The following is a 19,170-nucleotide window of genomic DNA, read 5'->3' as shown; positions in this document are numbered from 1 at the left end:
GATCTGGAGAATAGTGTTTTTGATTAGATGATTCTGATTGGAAATGTCGGAAATTGTTCCTGAAAACAAAAAGAGGATTGGAATATGAGGATGAAGAGAGAAGATGCACGTGCAGTCTCGATTTTTGTCTGAGACTGTAGTCTTTTTTTAATCTATTCCTTTATCCACATCCTCTCCTGTGTTTATTATTATTAAAATCTGGGTTTAATAACATGTTTGTTTAGTTTTACATTTACAAGTATCTGATCTGATAATCTGTAGATTTTTGTTTATCTTATCGCCAGTGTTAATGAAGACTGTGAAATAGTCTAAAAAGTAAAAGGTAATGAATAATGAAAGTGGGGTATGGTAAGGTATGGTATGGGTTGAAAGGTCTTTTACTTGTGATGCGGGCAAAGGAAGGACGCAGAAAATCGACGCGTGTTTGAAAATTGGAAGACACGCGTGTTTGAATTTGAAGCAACAGCAATTCCATGATTGTTCTTGTTCACCACCACTATTATTCCCTTTATTATTTTCACTATCCAATTAAATACTGGTCCATACATTTTGCTGTTTTTATGGACTTCCTGGTTTTCTTTGCTGACTTCATTTCATTTGTTAAATCAACTTTATAAAAGTAATAAAGTTAATTATTTTTACTTTCTATTTCATTTGCTGATATTGTTCTCAGAAAATATTTATTCATTTTTTAAGTCTATTTTTATATATAATTAAATTAAATTTCCCTTCAATAAGGGAAAACATTAATGCTAGGATCCTCTCTAAGAATTGTTGTTTGTATGCTCGCTTGTTATATGGAATTGAGTTTTTTTTTTTTTTTTAGTTTTGACATGCGGGTTTTTAGTATCTGATTGAAGATATTCCCTCAATGCGGCTACTTCTGCTATCTCTGTATCCATACATGGATTTAACGGAATCCCAAAAGTCAATATAATATTTTCGTTTCGGATCATCACTCCACTACTATTGATACAGATTGAAAGCGATAAATGAAGGTTTTAATCGTAAACCAACAAAGAGGTTCTTCTCTAGCTAAACTAGAAAGAGTGAATCCCAATACACAAGGTATAAACCTTAGGTTCTCAAAGAGAATGATTTTAATTGATAAAAAGTTACATAATCCTTACAAAATGGGGGGTTAAATACATCCCCCTAAAGATAAGAAAAGGACAAGGACTACCCCTACTAGGGTTACAATGAGGTTAACAACAAAAGGGTAAAATAGGTAATACGTCACGACAATCAGTACAAAGGTACAGGTACGGAGTGTCAGGGTTGTTGGTGAATTCCTTCGGGAGGAAGTAAACCTGGAGATCCACCCATGATGACTTGTGGAGAAATTCCGATCAGCTTCCGTCCCTGTGGGGGCGTCGTTGGGTTCGATGGGAGGAAGCTCCGATGCCAAAGTCAGTAAGGAAGAACAAGAGAGCAAACTGAATTGACAAATGGTAAGTGAATGTGTACCTTGATAGCCTGAGACGTAGGCTATATATAGTCATGAAGTTGTAACCTTCAGTAACTAGAAAGTCTCCATTAATGTCCCATTAACGGCGGTTACATGTTACCCTTAAGTTGGCGGTTAGCTAATTGATATCTCATTAATGGTCTTTATTGCCGGATCGGCCCAGCCGTTCTGATGGCGGATTGAGAGCTTATGGAGATTCGCCTCACAGGTTCGCCCGCGGGTCTCTCTTGGTGAGTCCTAGGTGATCCGCCCGTCGGATCTCTTTACTTCGATACGCCGCGGAATTCCCGTATCAGGCGACCAACACGTAGCGTTCTTTAGGCGAATATCCCTTTTGATCCTTGGGATAATATCACAATGTTATCAGCCCAAGAGAAGCTTGAACATCCTCCCCTGGTCAGATGTTGATACGCCTCCTTGTGTACTCCTAGATCCGCCCCGCTCGTATGTCCTCGGGATCCGCCCTCCTAGGTACCACCTCCGTGGATGTGATGACTGAGGATCCGCTAGAGCGCGTGTGATCAGTGATCCCAGTTAGGATGTCCGCATCATTCTCTCCTTCTTTAAAAGATCTCGGCACTGATTCGTCCTTGTTGAACTCCAAAGGACCATCCGGCTTCCACGGGCTAAGGTCACGGACGTTGAACGCTGGTGAGATTTTACCAAGCCAATTCGGCAATGCTATATGATAGGCATTGGCATTGACCTTCTTGGTAACCTTATATGATCCGTATTTCCTAGGCCGATGCTTGCTGCTTAGGGCGTTGGCGAGTCTCTCTTTGCCCAAATATACCATAACCTCATCCCCAACTTCAAACTGTAGGTCCCTGCGGTGCTCATCCGTCTTAGCCTTTAATTTCTGATTTCTCTCCTCAAGAGTCTCTCTCACCTCTTGGTGCATCTGTACATAATCCTTGGCCAGCTGGTTGGCAGTCACGTTCCCTTTAGGAAGATGGGCTATATCTAGGACGTGATTTGGGGTCTTCGTTTATACCACCTCAAATGGGGATCTCCCGGTTCCCGAATGTACAGAGCCGTTGTAGGCGAACTCGGCTTGGGCTAAAACCACATCCCACATCCTGGGCTTATCCTTACATTTGCTGCGCAGTAAGTTTCCCAAAGTTCTATTGACCAGCTCTGTCTGTCCGTCTGTTTGAGGGTGGGCGGTGGTACTAAACTTCAGAGACGTATCAAAGGGGTGCAGGGAAACGTCCGGCTGATACATCGGCCGATCCGCCTCTGAAAAGGAGGAAGCCTGCAGCCTCTGGCGGTCCAAAGTTTATGGCGGATGCCATGAAATCCGCCATGCCCGTGGTAGAGATGGAACAAGTAGGTTGTCTTTATCTTTTATCCGTTCACTATGTTTGGAATCTAAGTTTTGATCCTTACATTTTTGTGCAGATGGCGAAGCCTGACCTAGGCGGATACTGGTTCGCCAAGTATGGTGTCCAGGGATCCTTGGAGAATGAGTCCGTTATTAATGACCTAGATGAGGCTCTAGGTCAGTTGGGTGAGGTACAAAGGAATCAGAACCAGATTCCAGGATCAACCTATGCTCAAAGGGGAAAGACGGAGCTTCTTACGGTAAGTCCCCTTGCTAGAAAGGATCTCTTTTTAGAAAAATTTGTACCTTTGTTCTTTCATTTTGACAAAACTGTTTGCCTTTGACAGATGTACACTCGTATACGCGCCATGGAAGCTGAGCTCCTTCAAGGTGTGGAGGACAAGGCTACCATAGAAAGGTTGGAGAAAGAAATCGCTGATGCTAACGTGAATGTCGCATCCGTCGCGTCCGCCATTGCCCTCAAGGATGCCGAGATTAAAAAGCTAAAGGAGAAGATTGAGGCAGATGCCAAGGAGCATGAGAACGCTTTAGGAGAAGCAGAGTACATGGCTGGAGAGCAAGCTTTCTTTTACGGCGAACTGATCATGGCGTATTTCGAGCTGGCGTATCCCGAGATCGATTTTACAGATCCGCAGTTCGCCGTTCCGGACCCAGATGATGTTCTCAAATTTAATAAAATCCCGGACATCAAGGACTACCTCCGTGACTATGTTCGGAAATGGATGAAGGGACCCATCGAAGAAAGCAAACCTTCCACCAATGTCAAGCTAGTGGACCTCGAGGAAGAACCCTCAAAGGCGGGTGAGGAGCTGATAACCGATGGCACATCTGAAGCTGTTGAGAAGGAAGCTTCTCAAGCAGGTGCCTCAGGCGAGAAGAATGCTAAGGAGAATACGCCTGTCAATGTTTAGTGTTGTTGTTTGTAAAACTTAAGTACAATTTTTTAATCCTTATGGTTGCTATTTATTTTACCTTTACGTTTGCGTAAGTAAATATATAAGCTTTTAGGATTTATTTTGGAGTAGGTGGCCAGTCATACTCCGTTATGCGAACCTTTGTGAAGGTTTGAAGCTGTTTTAATCCTTTTATAGGAAGTAAAGCTGCCTTAGGGATCAACTTGCTACCTATCTTTGAGGTGAAGTGATCCGCCTTTAGGACTTGTGAACCCATCTTTGGGAAGGGTGCAAGAGAGTGTAAAGACCTTGCGTCCAATGAATGTTTTAACTCTATCTCGAATGGTGATCATCTACAGATGGATCCGCTCATGAGATTGTTCTCCTATATTTGAGGAGAAAAAAGTAGCTATAAGATAGCAGTACTTTTTAATGTGGGAAGCGTTGATGCCCCCCTTCTTTTTGAGACTGGAATATTTATATTGCTGCAAGAAAATACTTAAAAAGAATATGGACAGTAGAACAATTGCTTTTTATTGATAGAAGACACGCTTTATTACAGCAAGCGGGTCTCATATGTGAGCCTCATTAAAACCTTTAATAAGAAAAACCTCATGGGAAAAAAGCTTATTAAAGGAAAAAGAGTACTCAAGACCTTTGTTTACATTCTATTTTCTGGCGAAGTATTTGCGGAGATTTTGAAGATTCCAAGTGCGCGGCAATGTATTTCCTTCCATGTCTTGAATCTTAAATGTGGCGAACCCAATTTTGTCCACTATTCGATATGGACCTGTCCAGGTGAGCCCTAGCTTGCCCTTCCCTTCTCTAGATTGGATTTTGTCGGCCTTACGGAGCACGAGATCTCCCACATTCAGGTCTACAAGTTTGGCGTTTTTGTCATGATAAGCCGCGATCCGCTGCTTGTATGCCGCCATACGTACATATGCCTTGTCTCTTCTATCCTCCACTTGATCAAGACTTTCTTTCAATCTCTGACTGTTTTCATCCTCGCAATAGAATGCAACTCTGTCACTCGGAACCAATATCTCGACTGGGATTACAGCCTCCACGCCATGAGAAAGGGCGAATGGGGTTTCGCCTGTGGCCGTGCGAGGAGTAGTACGATACGCCCATAAGACGCTTGTTAATTGATCCGCCCATTTCTTATCATGCTCACCCAGTCTTTTCTTTATTCCTTTTACGATTGTTCGATTCGTGACTTCGGTCATACCGTTGGATTGTGGGTAATATACGGAGGCAAATCTGTTTAGAATGCCCAATTTTTCACAGAAAGCTTTGAACTCACCACAGCTGAACTGCGTTCCATTATCAGTGATGATCGTGTGTGGAACTCCGTATCTTCCCACAATATTATCTTTGACGAACTCAACCATTCGTTCAACATTGATGGAGGAGACAGCTTCAGCCTCTACCCATTTAGTGAAATGGTCTACTGCCACTACCACGTACTTCCTTTGTCTACGAGTAGGAGGAAATGGTCCAATGATGTCAATTCCCTAGAGGGAAAAGGGTCGACCTTCAATGATAGGCCTCTGGAGATGTTTGGCAGTATGAGATTCATTCGCATGAATCTGACAACTATGGCAAGATTCCACCAGTTTCTGTGCATCAAGTTCTGCTGTGGGCCAATAAAATCCCGCTAGCCTGGACTTTTTTAGGATGGAGCCGGATGCCTCATGGGCTCCACATATTCCCTCGTGCAGCTCCTTGAGAACCTGTTGTCCCTCTTCTGGAAAAATGCATTTTAACCAAGGGTGGCTAAAAGATTTTTTGTAGAGGCAATCATTTATCATGGAGAAATAAGCCGCTTTCCTGACTATCCGACGAGCTTCCTCCTTGTCCGTAGGTAGTGCTCCATCTAACAGATACTGGCGGATGGCCGACCTCCAATCACCTTCTACTATCGTGAGTAGGGATACTTCCTCCGAGGCGAAGGCCGGAGCTGCTTTAACTTCGAACAGACATTGTGGATCCGCCCAGTTCTCCTTGCTGGAAGCCATTTTAGCTAGATGATCTGCTTCTGTGTTTGATCCGCGAGGTACATGGATCAACTCCCATTTAGTTTCTTTGGCTTCAAGGTGATCCAGCAATTTTTTAACTTCAGCAACGTATTTGGCCAAAACGTCATCTTTTACTTCGTAATTTTTGATCACCTGGTTGACCATCAACTTGGAGTCACTATAGACCACGATCCGCTCGGGAGTGATTTCTTTCAGCAGACGCAGTCCCAATATTAAGGCCTCGTACTCCACTGCATTATTGGTTGCAATAAAATCTAATTTTGCTGCGTATCGTAGTTTTATATATTGAGGACATGTGATTACGATGCCTATACCAGCTCCATCCGCTGAGGAGGCTCCATCTGTGTACATCGTCCATTCTTCGACTTGAGATTTAGGGATATTCACCCCTTCTTCGGTGAATTCATTCACAAAGTCTGCCAAGACTTGACTCTTTAAAGCTGACCTGCTCTCTTATCGTACATCAAATTCTCCAAGGCGGATTGCCCACTCCATCAATCTCCCTGAAGTCTCTGGCTTTTGTAATACCTTCCTCATTGGTATATTTGTTCGGACTATAACAGTATGAGCCTGGAAGTAAGGCCTAAGGCGGATTGTTGTGGTGACAACAGCCAAAGCCATTTTATCAAGTTTGGAATATCTGGTTTCAGCATCCTTTAATACTTTGCTCACGTAATAAATTGGATACTGCTGGCCATCCTCTTCCCTTATCATGACCATGCAAACAACTTTATCTGTAATCGAGACATACATGTAGAGATTCTCACCTTTCAGGGGTCGGCTCATCATGGGCGGTTCTGTGAGAAACCATTTGATTCCCTCGAAAGCTTTTTCGCAATCCTCATTCCACTCAAATGCCTTTTGCTTCTTGATCACCTCATAAAAGGGCTGACATCTACGGGCTGAACAGGAGATAAACCTGCCCAAGGCTACGATCCGCCCGTTAAGGCATTGCACTTCCCTGATATTCCGTGGCGCTTGCATCTCCAGAATGGCCTTAATCTTGTCAGGATTTGGGCTCACTCCTTTCTCGCTAATCATGAATCCCAAGAACTTTCCATACGTTGCACCAAAGGTACATTTTTCCGGGTTCAGTTTAATATTGTGACGTCGGAGTACGCCCAGTACCTCCCTTACATCATCTGCATGTTTTTCCACAGTGGTGCTCTTGATGATCATGTCATCCACATAGACGGAGTAGTTATCACCTTTGCTTTCCGCGAATATCTTGTTCATCATCCGTTGATAGGTTGCACCTGCGTTCTTAAGCCCAAAGGGCATGACTTTGAAGCAATAAGTGGCTTGGTGAGTCACGAACGAGTTCTTGATTCTATCTGAAGGCTCCATGGGGATTTGGTGATAACTTGACTTTACGTCTGTGAAGGAGTACATAGCGTGTCATGCGGTTCCATCTACGAGGATGTCGATACACGGCAAAGGGTAGTTGTCTTTTGGACAAGCTTTATTGAGATCTGTAAAGTCAATACACATGCGGTATGATCCGCCCACTTTCTTCACTAACACTACATTCGCCAACCATTGTGTATAAAGTACCTCTTCAATGGCATCCGCCCGCTGGAGTTTGGTGATTTCCTCCTCTATCACCTTCTGTCTCTCAAGGCCATGGTTTCTCCATTTTTGGGCAACCGGAACCGCTTCTTTGTCGATGTTGAGTTTGTGAGTGATCACATCTGGACTAATCCCAGGGAGGATCTCATCCTTCCAGGCAAAGACATCTTCTGCTTCATGGAGAACCTTGGTGATTGCTTCCTTAATTTCTCCCTTGACCCCTTTCGCCATCCGTACCTACTTTTCATCCGCCATGAGGTACATTTATGTTTCACCTAAGGCCATTGTGATGAGTTCTTCTTCGTCTTCTTCCTTTGACTGGGGGCGAATCATTAGCGATGCCGAATATGTCTCCTGAGCCACCTTTTGACTTCCTCTGATCATTACACCTCCCTTGGCCGTGGGGATGTAAAGAGTTAAGTGGCGTATGGAGATAAGAGCCGCCGCTTCGGAGATAAAGGGTCGCCCAAGGATAATATTATAGGCCAATTGGCCATCCAAGATAGAGAATTCCAGATCGCCTTTCCAGACTTGTTCTTCATCTGTTAACTCACAATCTAATGTTACCTGGCCTTTTGTACGAATGGTGTGTCCTATCACTCCCAGGATGTCCATTACGGTGGTTTCCACCTGGATTATGTCTACCATTAGTTTGGCAAATGCTCCCCTTGTGATGACATTGCACGAACTCCCAGTATCGATCATCACTCTTTTCATCTCCCAGCCTTCCACCATCATAGTAATGACCAAGGCATCCGCATGAGGAGAGATATCTGGGCCAACATCTGCAAAAGGGCGATTGAGTGATGCCCTGTCAAGAGCGGTGGTCTTTGCCTTTTTCAGTACAGGTTGGTACCCAGGTCTGCCTGCTATGACATTGATGGTCCTTTTTCCTTTCTTCTTCGGGTCATCTCTGGATCTATCACCATCTCCTTTCTTGCCATCATTTTGGACGAACCGATCCAATTTGCCTCTCTCGATGAGACGTTCTATTTCTCTGGCTAACTCCCAACATGCGTCTGTGTCATGGCCATTTTTCCTGTGGTATTTGCAGTAATTTTTGGGATTTTTACCAGTGTTGGTGTACTCCCCCCCTTTTGGTTCGGGGTATGAAATGCTCCGTTTATGCTGACTGTTCTTGACCCACATGAGCACTTCACTTTTAGAGGCATTGAGTGGCGTAAATGATGAAACAAATGCCGATTTGTTCTTAGAGCCTCTTCGCCGACCTCTAGAGGATGAATCTTGGTACTTATCTTTCTCCCTCTCCTGACGGTGAGATTCGCCTTTATCCTTTTTTAGCGGAGAAACTGATTCTCGGCAGATATCATCCACCTCCATGAAGTCTTTGCAGCGTTCCATCAATTCTGCCATGCTGGTGGGCTTCTTTCGAATTAGATCCTCCTGCAAACTCTTACATATTGTGTTCTTTACCAGAGATTCCACTGCCATGGAGATATCCACATCAATAATTTGTATACACAATTTGTTAAAATTGTTTACATACTCTCGAAGGGATTCGTTCGCCTTCTGTTTTAGTTCAAAAAGCTTCTGTGACTTGACCACTGGAGGGATACATCCGGCGAATTTAGCACAAAACTCTCTGCTTAGTTGATCCCAACTGTCTATCGATCTAGGAGGTAAAGATTGGAACCAGTCATAAGCGGGACCTCCTAACGTGGTGATAAACATCTTGCATAGCACCGGTTCTATTACACGGTTAAGGCGAAGCAGTATTCAATATTTTCTGGCGTGGGCCTCTGGGTTATCAGCACCCGTGTATATTGGGAGATTAGATATTTTAAAATGCCTATCCGTTTCCTCCGCTTGGATCCAAGCCGTGAAGGGCGAATCCCTATTGGCGAATGGATTATGCCTGGCATTCTCCTCATTCATGCGGAGCACCGCAGCTCGAACTCTATCATTAAAATTTTCCGGACCCGCCCTTGGGTGTCCTCTCCGTGGAGATCTACTTGGAGAAGATGAAGAGCTGGATCCAGAAGACGGATCCGATGGTGAACGTCCGCCTCCGCTTCCATGTCCGCCTCCACCTCCACCTCCTCCACCCTGTCCGCCCGAGGGAGCTTGATCATTACCCCCTCCATGGCCTCCTGAAGGAAGGTGCCTATCATCTCCTTGGTGTAGCGGTGGTGGTGGCCTATTCGAACGTGGTGTCTCTACTGGCCTTTTGCTCTATCTACGTCCAGTAGATGGGGGTGATCTACCTTTGCGGGAGGATCTCGGTCTTCGAGGTGAAGGTGATTCGGACCGCCTACTTTTCTCTTTTCTACGCTTTTTGTGCCTTCGCCCTTCTGATCCACCCAAGGAGAGATTCGACCGCGGCTGCCTTGGGATACTTGATCCGCCCAGGTTTATCCCCTAGCTTATGGACCCGCCAGGAAGAGTTTGATCGTTCCTTTGACTTACTCCTGCGCCAGTAGGGAATAATTCCTGATTGATCGGTCGTTCACCAAACGCTACCGTGGAAGTTACCATGGAATCCGTGGGTTAAGTTTGGAAGAATGAAGAATCAAGGGCGCCAGATCCAACAACGGCTTGTTGTTGCCATTGAGATGGCGTAGGGTTGGTGCGCCGAAGCTCTGGTACTATCATGAACGACCTTAGGCGTCTCTCCATATCAGGACCAAACTCTCTTCCTATGGCTCCCGCACATGTTTCAACGAATGCATCTGGCGACAGACTCCTTCCATCATGAGTTGCCGGAGTGCTCCCATCAACGCGTCCAGCGCTTGGTTCAGGTTGGCTTGAGGGCGTTGCCAAGGGCGTTTCAACCCCTGATGTGGGGTTCGGTTCCCCATTTTCCATGTCCTTTTAAAGTGAACGAAAAACCCTTTATTTGATTAAGGCTTCCACGATCACCGCACCAATTGATGACTTGTGGAGAAATTCCGATCAGCTTCCGTCCCTGTGGGGGCGTCGTTGGGTTCGACGGGGGGAAGCTCCGATGCCAAAGTCAGTAAGGAAGAACAAGAGAGCAAACTGAATTGACAAAGGGTAAGTGAATGTGTACCTTGATAGCCTGAGACGTAGGCTATATATAGTCATGAAGTTGTAATCTTCAGTAATTAGAAAGTCTCCATTAATGTCCAATTAATGGCGGTTACATGTTACCCTTAAGTTGGCGGTTAGCTAATTGATAGCTCATTAATGGTTTTTATTGCCGGATCGGCCCAGCCGTTCTGATGGAGGATTGAGAGCTTATGGAGATTCGCCTCACAGGTTCGCCTACGGGTCTCTTTTGGTGAGTCCTAGGTGATCCACCCGTCGGATCTCTTTACTTCAATACGCCGCGGAATTCCCGTATCAGGCGACCAACACGTGGTGTTCTTTAGGCGAATATCCCTTTTGATCCTTGGGATAATATCACAATGTTATCAGCCCAAGAGAAGCTTGAACATCCTCCCCTGGTCAGATGTTGATACGCCTCCTTGTGTACTCCTAGATCCGCCCCGCTCGTATGTCCTGGGGATCCGCCCTCCTAGGTACCACCTCCGTGGATGTGATGACTGAGGATCCGCCAGAGCGCGCGTGATCAGTGATCCCAGTTAGGATGTCCGCATCATTCTCTCCTTCTTTAAAAGATCTCGGCACTGATTCATCCTTGTTGAACTCCAAAGGACCATCCGGCTTCCACGGGCTAAGGTCACGGACGTTGAACGCTGGTGAGATTTTACCAAGCCAATTTGGCAATGCTATATGATAGGCATTGGCATTGACCTTCTTGATGACCTTATATGACCCGTATTTCCTAGGCCGATGCTTGCTGCTTAGGGCGTTGGCGAGTCTCTCTTTGCCCAAATATACCATAACCTCATCCCCAACTTCAAACTGTAGGTCCCTGCGGTGCTCATCCGCCTTAGCATTTAATTTCTGATTTCTCTCCTCAAGAGTCTCTCTCACCTCTTGGTGCATCTGTACATAATCCTTGGCCAGCTGGTTGGCAGTCACGTTCCCTTTAGGAAGATGGGCTATATCTAGGACGTGATTTGGGGTCTTCGTGTATACCACCTCAAATGGGGATCTCCCGGTTCCCGAATGTACAGAGCCGTTGTAGGCGAACTCGGCTTGGGCTAAAACCACATCCCACATCCTGGGCTTATCCTTACATTTGCTGCGCAGTAAGTTTCCCAAAGTTCTATTGACCACCTCTATCTGTCCGTCTGTTTGAGGGTGGGCGGTGGTACTAAACTTCAGAGACGTATCAAACAGAGCCCACAACATCCGCCAGAAGTGACTGAGGAACTTCGTATCACGATCCGAGATAATGCTCTTAGGTACGCCATGTAGCCTGACAATCTCTTTGAAGAATAGCTTAGCAGTCATTGAGGCATCATTAGTCTTGCGACATGGTATGAAGTGGGCCATCTTTGAAAACCGATCAACCACGACAAAGATGGAATCCATGCCTCTCTGAGTTCTGGGGAACCCTAGGACAAAATCCATGGACAGATCCTCCCATATGGTTTCTGGTACAGGCAAGGGTAGCTGCAAGCCAGCATTTGTAGTGCGTCCCTTGGCGGTCTGGAAAATATAGCATCATTCTACTAAGTAGGCAACATCTCTCCTTATCTTAGGCCAGAAATAACGGGAACTCACTGCTTCATATGTCTTGTCTCGCCCAAAATGCCCTCCCAAGGATCCGCCATGTAGATCACGAACAACCTTCTCACGGATGAAAGTGCAGGGTAAGCAAAGTTGGTTGCCCCTCATGAGATACTCATCCATCAGGTAATACGCCCCATCCCCATGCTGGTGCTGACACTTTTCCCAGATACTGCCAAAATTAGGATCCGCCAAGTATTCTCCTCGGATGTATTCAAAACAATCGGTCTCCAGGTTTACCGTCTTTATTAGTGACACCCTTCGACTCAAGGCGTCCGCCACCTTGTTCTGTTTTCCAGCCTTATGGATAAGATTATAGGGGAACTTATCTATGAAGGCGGACCACCGGGCATGCATGGAGCTTCGAAGTTGCTTCTGACTTCCCAGGTACTTGAGAGCTTGGTGGTAAGTGTAGAGGATGAATTCTTTCCCCACCAAGTAATGTTCCCACACTTTCAACGCCCTAACTATAGCATAAAACTCTTGATCATACGTTGCCCACTTTTGTCGTGCCTCATAGAGCTTCTCACTGAAATATGCAATGAGCCTCTTTTCCTGCATCAAGACACCACCAATCCCAACTCCACTAGCATCACACTCAACTTCGAACAGTTTATCAAAATTGGGATACGCCAGCACGGGCGCTGTACTCAACTTTTCCTTGATCAGGGCGAAGCTCTCCTCTTGGGCATCCGCCCACTCGAACCTCCTTCCCTTCTTCAAACATTCCGTCAATGGGGCGACTATAGAACTGAAGTTTTTAATGAATCGCCGATAAAAGGTTGCTAGCCCATGAAAACTCCTGATTGTTGAAACACCTTTCCACAAGATTTTGATTTGACAAAATCATCCATGATTAAGAGGCAATTAAATTTAGATGCTTTGATTTAATTGTACTAATATATTTGTTAAATCTTGAGTGCAAAAATATATAAAGTAAAGACAGGTCAAAAGTCAGCATAAACGAAGCTGAGTAGAACGGAACTCAGCATGACAGAATAGAAGCTGAGTGGAGTTAAAATTCAGAAGCAAAACGAAGCTGACTAAATTTGAAGACTTCTTCAGGAGCGGTTAAACAGAACGGAGCTAACCTTGAAGGAACTCAGAATGAACGTTGAACATTCGAAAAGAACAAACGAAGCTGAGTAACAGTCAGGACAACATGAAGGATCCGTTCACTAAAAGACAAAGTCTGGCAATCTTCTGCACCAATAATTGGAACCTCGAAGACACCTAAAAGACTAATTCCAAGAGTCATGGGACGTTGGATTATTGGAAACAGACAACTGGCACAAACAGACAAACCAGACGCTAGAAGACAAACCTGACGCCTGAAGAAAACAGAGAAAGGGAATGGAGGTGCAGTCTGAAGCTTTCCAGAAATTGTTCCTCAAAAGAGACGTTTTGATGTTAACGGTTAGGACATTTCAAAACGATCAAATCTACAGATTTCCTTCTATAAAAGGACAATCGAAAAACTTGGATAACAACTGAAGCATCGAAAGAAAAATACAAGAGAGAAAGTTTCAAAAGCACTCAAATACAAATAGAATCTTACACCGACTTTTCTATTCTATGTGTAAATGCTAGATTGATTTGTAATCATCTAAAGTGTTCTTTAGTTCAAAAAGAACAAATCTGTGATCCATAGGAATATTGAGAGAGTAAAGCTGAGTGCTTGGTTGTAAGCATTTCAGTGGTAAAGAAATCTAGGTGCTGGGTTGTAGCACTTAGTAGGAGTTGAGTAGACGAATAGAGGAAGGTACTCTTGCATATTCAACTGCCTTGTAATCGGTTTGTGCTCTACCTTTAAAGAGCTCAGTATTGGATTCAAAAATCCCGGAGGACTCTGGGGACTGGACGTAGGCAGAGAGGCCGAACCAGGATAAGTGATACTGAGTAATTTCTAAACTCTCTCTTATAATTGCATGTGTTGTTTACTTTATTTACTCAGCATATAAATTGTCTAAAGCTGATCTTGAGTAAGTAAGTGGTGCTGAGTTAGAAGCTCACCTCCAAGAGTGTCAATTCTCAACTCACAAGAAAACAACTTTAGTCAACATTTGACTTAAGCTGTCTTCAAACATATCTCACCAAGCTGACCATAAGCTGAGTTAATAAACTCTTAAAATAACTTCCAGTCAGCTTAATTAAAACGTGAAAAAGTTATAATAGTTCCTAACCCCCCCTTGGAACTAATTACCAGGGACCAACAAGTGGTATCAGAGCTTAAGCTCACTACTCAAAGATTTAACAATCTTGAGCTGATCCCGAAAAATGGGTGAGAATAGCACTCGGTTCCTTCCAGGAAACCAAACAACATAGATACTCCCTGAGGGACTGTCAATCACTAGACCTCCCCTATTCTTTGGGTCAAATTATACATTCTGGAAGAATAGGATGAAAAACTTTATTCAAGCCACAAACATGAGTGCATGGCTTGCAATTGTTCAAGGTCCACATGTGCCATACAAAACTGTTAACGATGAGAAAATTGTTAAAAGTGAGGCTGAATGGACAGAGGATGACCTCAGAAAATTACAAAATAATGCTTCGGCTATAAATATGCTTCACTGTGCGTTAGATACTGCAGAATACAATAAGATTTCAGGTTGCGAGTCAGCACAGGAGATTTGGAAAAAGTTTGAAGTAACCTATGAAGGCACAAGCAAAGTTAAGGAGTCTAAAGTCAATCAACATATGAGACTCTACGAGCTGTTTGAAATGAAGGAGAATGAAGACATATCAGAAATGAACTCAAGGTTCACAAACATTATAAATGAGCTAAAAAGGCTTGGAAAGAACTTCACTGAAGAAGAACAGGTGAAGAAAATTCTAAGAAGTCTGCCCAAGAGCTGGCAAGCAAAGAAAACAGCTGTAGAAGAAGCCCAAGACTTGACTACCTACAAATATGATGAGTTGATCGAATCCCTGCTGACCCATGAAATCTCTATGAAAAACTTTGAAGCCAAAGAGAAAGAAAAATCAGAAGACAAGAAACAAAAGTCACTTGTCATGAAAGCTGACTCAACTGAAGCAGAGTCAACTGATGATGAGGAATTGGCCATGTTCACCAGAAAGATGAAAAAGCTGTTCAGGAGAAATGATAGAAACAGCAAAAGGTCATTTAGAAGAAATGATAAGTATAAAGCTGAGTCAAGTGACAAGTACAAGAAGGACAGCTCAAAGTCTGTCACATGTTTTGAGTGTCATCAAACTAGGCACATCAAGTCAAGTTGTCCCAATCTCAAGAAAGAGAAGAAGGGAAGCAAAAAGGCTATGGTAGCCACATGGAGTGACAATGATGAATCAACATCATCTGAAGCTGAGCAAAATGAAATAGCCAACATATGCTTTATGGCGGATGATGGAGCTGACCAACCCCAATCTGAGCAAGCTGACCTTTCTGATGAAACTGACCAGGAGGATCACAGCAATGAGGTAACATCCTTACTCTTACTTAGAAAAGAAATGGTAAATGCCCTGAGTGACTTGTATACACTAACCAAAAAGTGTAACAAAAAGATTAAGGCACTCAGTAGGCGCTGTGATGAGATTGAAGAGGTCAAGCTGAGTGACCTCTGATATCTTCTCCAGGACAACTCTGACTTGCATACCAACATGCAAATCTTACATAAGTTTTTCACGGAGGTTCAATCTGAGTCAAAGAAACTTAGAAAGGATATCACAATGTTACAGAGTCAAGGGAAGGGCTCAACTAGAAATAAACCCCATGCTGAGTACGCAAATACTAGTCAGCATAAGCAATTCACTCAATGTGAGTGTTGTGGAAAAAGGGGACACACGAAGGGTATGTGTTGGCATGACAAGCGGTCTGTCCAATGTGACTTCTGCGGAAGAAAAGGGCACACCACAAAAGTATGTTGGCATGCCCAACACAATAATGCTGACCATACTCAGTTCAACCCAAAAAGGGTACCTTTTTGTGATTTATGTGGTAAGCCAGGTCATACCATAAAAGTATGCCGTCACAAGTTAAAATATGATTTTGCTCCTGTTTATACTAACAAGAAAGGACCCAAAAGGAATTGGGTACCTAAAAATGAATAGTTTAAACTGCAGGTCAGCTTGACATGCGTGGAGAAGTCAAAACTATGGTATATAGACAGCGCATGCTCAAGGCATATGACAGGTGATGAAACTCAGTTCATCACACTAGAGCTTAAATGAGGTGGAAGTGTAAGCTTTGGAGACAACAAGAAGGGTAAGATAGTCGGCTCAGGTACTATCGGAGGTAACCCAACTATTGAGTCTGTCTCCTTAGTTAAAGGTCTCAAATACAATCTGTTGAGTGTAGCTCAGCTTTGCAAGAGCGGCAGAAAAGTTGTATTTGATGATACTAAGTGTCAAATACTCGAGGGAAATATAAGTGAGTTAATTTTAACTGCCCCTCGTGTAGAAAATGTATACATGTTAAACTTAGAAAAATTGTTTTCTAAAAACATATGCTTAGTGACTAAAGAGGACAACTCCTGGCTATGGCATAGAAGACTTGGGCATGTCAGCATGGACCTTCTTGCCAAATTAGCTAGAAAGCAATTAGTTGAGGGATTACCCAAATTAAAGTTTGAAAAAGATCAACTGTGTAAAGCATGCCAGCAAGGCAAACAAACTAAAAAGTCATTTAATATCAAAAATATTGTGTCAACCAAAAGACCATTGGAATTACTACACTTGGATCTTTTCGGACCTATCCAGCCACTCAGCTTGGGAGGTAAGAAATTTTCCTTGGTTATTGTAGATGATTTCTCTCGGTACACTTGGATCATCTTGCTGAGTAGCAAGGATGAAACCTTTGAGATGTTTACCACATTGATCAAAAAGCTTGAAAATGATAAAGACCTAAGAGTATCTCACATTAGAAGCGACAATGGTGGAGAATTCAAAAATCAACAGTTTGATGAATTCTGTGAAACCAGTGGTATTGACCACAACTTCTCTGCTCCTAGAACACCTCAACAAAATGGGGTCGTTGAAAGGAAAAATAGAACCATTGTCGAAATAGCTAGGACAATGCTGAGTGAAAATAGGCTTCCAAAGTACTTCTGGGGTGAAGCTGTTCACACGGCATGTTACATACTGAACATGGCTCTAGTTAGACCTATACTTAAGAAAACCCCATATGAACTTTGGAAAGGTCGAAAGCCCAACATTGGATACTTTCGTGCCTTTGGGTGTAAATGCTTTATACTCAATACAAAAGACAACCTTGCTAAATTTGACGCTAAAGCTGACGAGGCGATCTTTTTAGGGTACTCAACAAACAGTAAAGCATATAGAGTATTTAACAAAAGAACTCAGGTCGTAGAAGAGTCTGTACATGTTGAGTTCGATGAAACTGACCCTACAGGTAAGAAAGCTCAGCCTGAAGAAGATGAACCAGGCTCAGCTTCCGCTGATCAACCAGAAGCCTCTGTGTCATCTATACAGGAGCTGACTCAAGGTAAGCAAGAAATTGAAATATCATTTGCTGACCAATCTATTCCTGTAGAGATTGTAGAAACACCTCTTCCAAACGACTCAACTCTGCCCAAGGAAATAAAAATCCCAAGAGGACATACAGAACAAGCTATTCTTGATGCCACCAACAACAAATTAATGACCAGAGATCAACTTAGAAAATACCTCAGCAATGTTGCATTCGTCTCAATACATGAGCCAAAGAACTTTGCTGATGCTGAGCAAGATGAATATTGGATCAATGCTATGCAAGAAGAGCTTGACCAATTCACCAGAAATGAGGAATGGGATTTAGTACCTAAACCTAGGAATCAAAAGCCCATAGGAACCAAATGGGTCTTTAGAAATAAGCTAGATGAGCATAGAAATGTGATTAGAAACAAAGCTCGACTTGTAGCCCAAGGCTATAGTCAGCAAGAGGGTATAGACTATGGAGAAACATTTGCTCCTGTTGCGAGATTAGAAGCTATACGCATATTGTGTGCCTATGCTAGTTACATGAATTTTAAACTATACCAAATGGATGTAAAAAGTGCGTTTCTTAATGGCTTTATAAACGAAGAGGTATATGTTAATCAACCTCCTGGGTTTGAAGATTCAAAATTTCCAAACCACGTTTATAAACTCAAAAAGGCCATGTACGGCCTAAAGCAAGCACCAAGAGCTTGGTATGAGAGGTTGACCAACTTTCTGCTGACCAGGAACTATATCAGGGGAAAAGCTGACACAACCTTGTTTATTAAGAAAAAGGGTAAACATACCCTACTTGCGCAGATATATGTTGATGATATAATTTTTGGTGCTACTGACGAATCCTTGTGCAAAGAATTTAGCCAACAGATGCAAACTGAGTTCGAAATGTCCATGATGGGTGAACTCAACTTCTTCCTTGGACTTCAAATCAAGCAAGGAAAGAATGGAATCTTTATAAGTCAGTCTAAGTACACCAAGGAAATGTTAAAGAAATTCAGCATGGTAGATTGCAAACCAATATCAACTCCCATGGGTACTGATACTGTCCTATGCAAGGATGAAAAGAGTAAGTCAGTTGATAGTAAACTCTATCGAGGTATGATAGGTTCATTACTCTATCTCATTGCTAGTAGACCAGATATTCAATACTCAGTATGCTATTGTGCTAGATATCAAGCTGACCCCAGGGAATCTCATCTAACTGATGTAAAAAGAATTTTTAGATACTTGCAAAGCTCAGTTGATGCAGGTCTATGGTATCCAACCTCAAGTGATTTCACACTCATCGGATATACTGATGCTGACTACGGACGAGATAAGCTAGAACGGAAAAGTACTTCGGGAGGATGTCATTTCCTCGGAAGCTGTCTAGTATCTTGGTTCAACAAGAAGCAATCATCCGTAGCTCTGTCCACAACTGAAGCTGAGTACGTGGCTGCTGGAAGCTGTGTTGCACAAGTCCTATGGATAAAGCAACAGCTTGAGGATTACGGAGTCAAAACAAAGACAATAGAGATCAAATGCGACAACAAAAGTGCCATTGATCTATCTAAAAATCCAGTCCAACACAACAGGATGAAGCATGTTAGCATAAGGCATCACTTCATCAGAGACCATGTACTAAAAGATGAGATCAAGCTGACCTACGTGCCTACAAACGATCAGCTTGCAGATATCTTCACAAAGCCCTTGGCACGAGAAAAATTCAACACACTAAGGGAAGCAATTGGTATGTCAAATCCACTCTAACTAAATCTGTATTGAATAAATTGTCAC

This window comes from Euphorbia lathyris, chromosome 2 (genome assembly GCF_963576675.1).
Source record: "Euphorbia lathyris chromosome 2, ddEupLath1.1, whole genome shotgun sequence".
Classification (NCBI taxonomy): domain Eukaryota; kingdom Viridiplantae; phylum Streptophyta; class Magnoliopsida; order Malpighiales; family Euphorbiaceae; genus Euphorbia; species Euphorbia lathyris.
Note: the sequence above shows the minus strand (reverse complement) of the source record.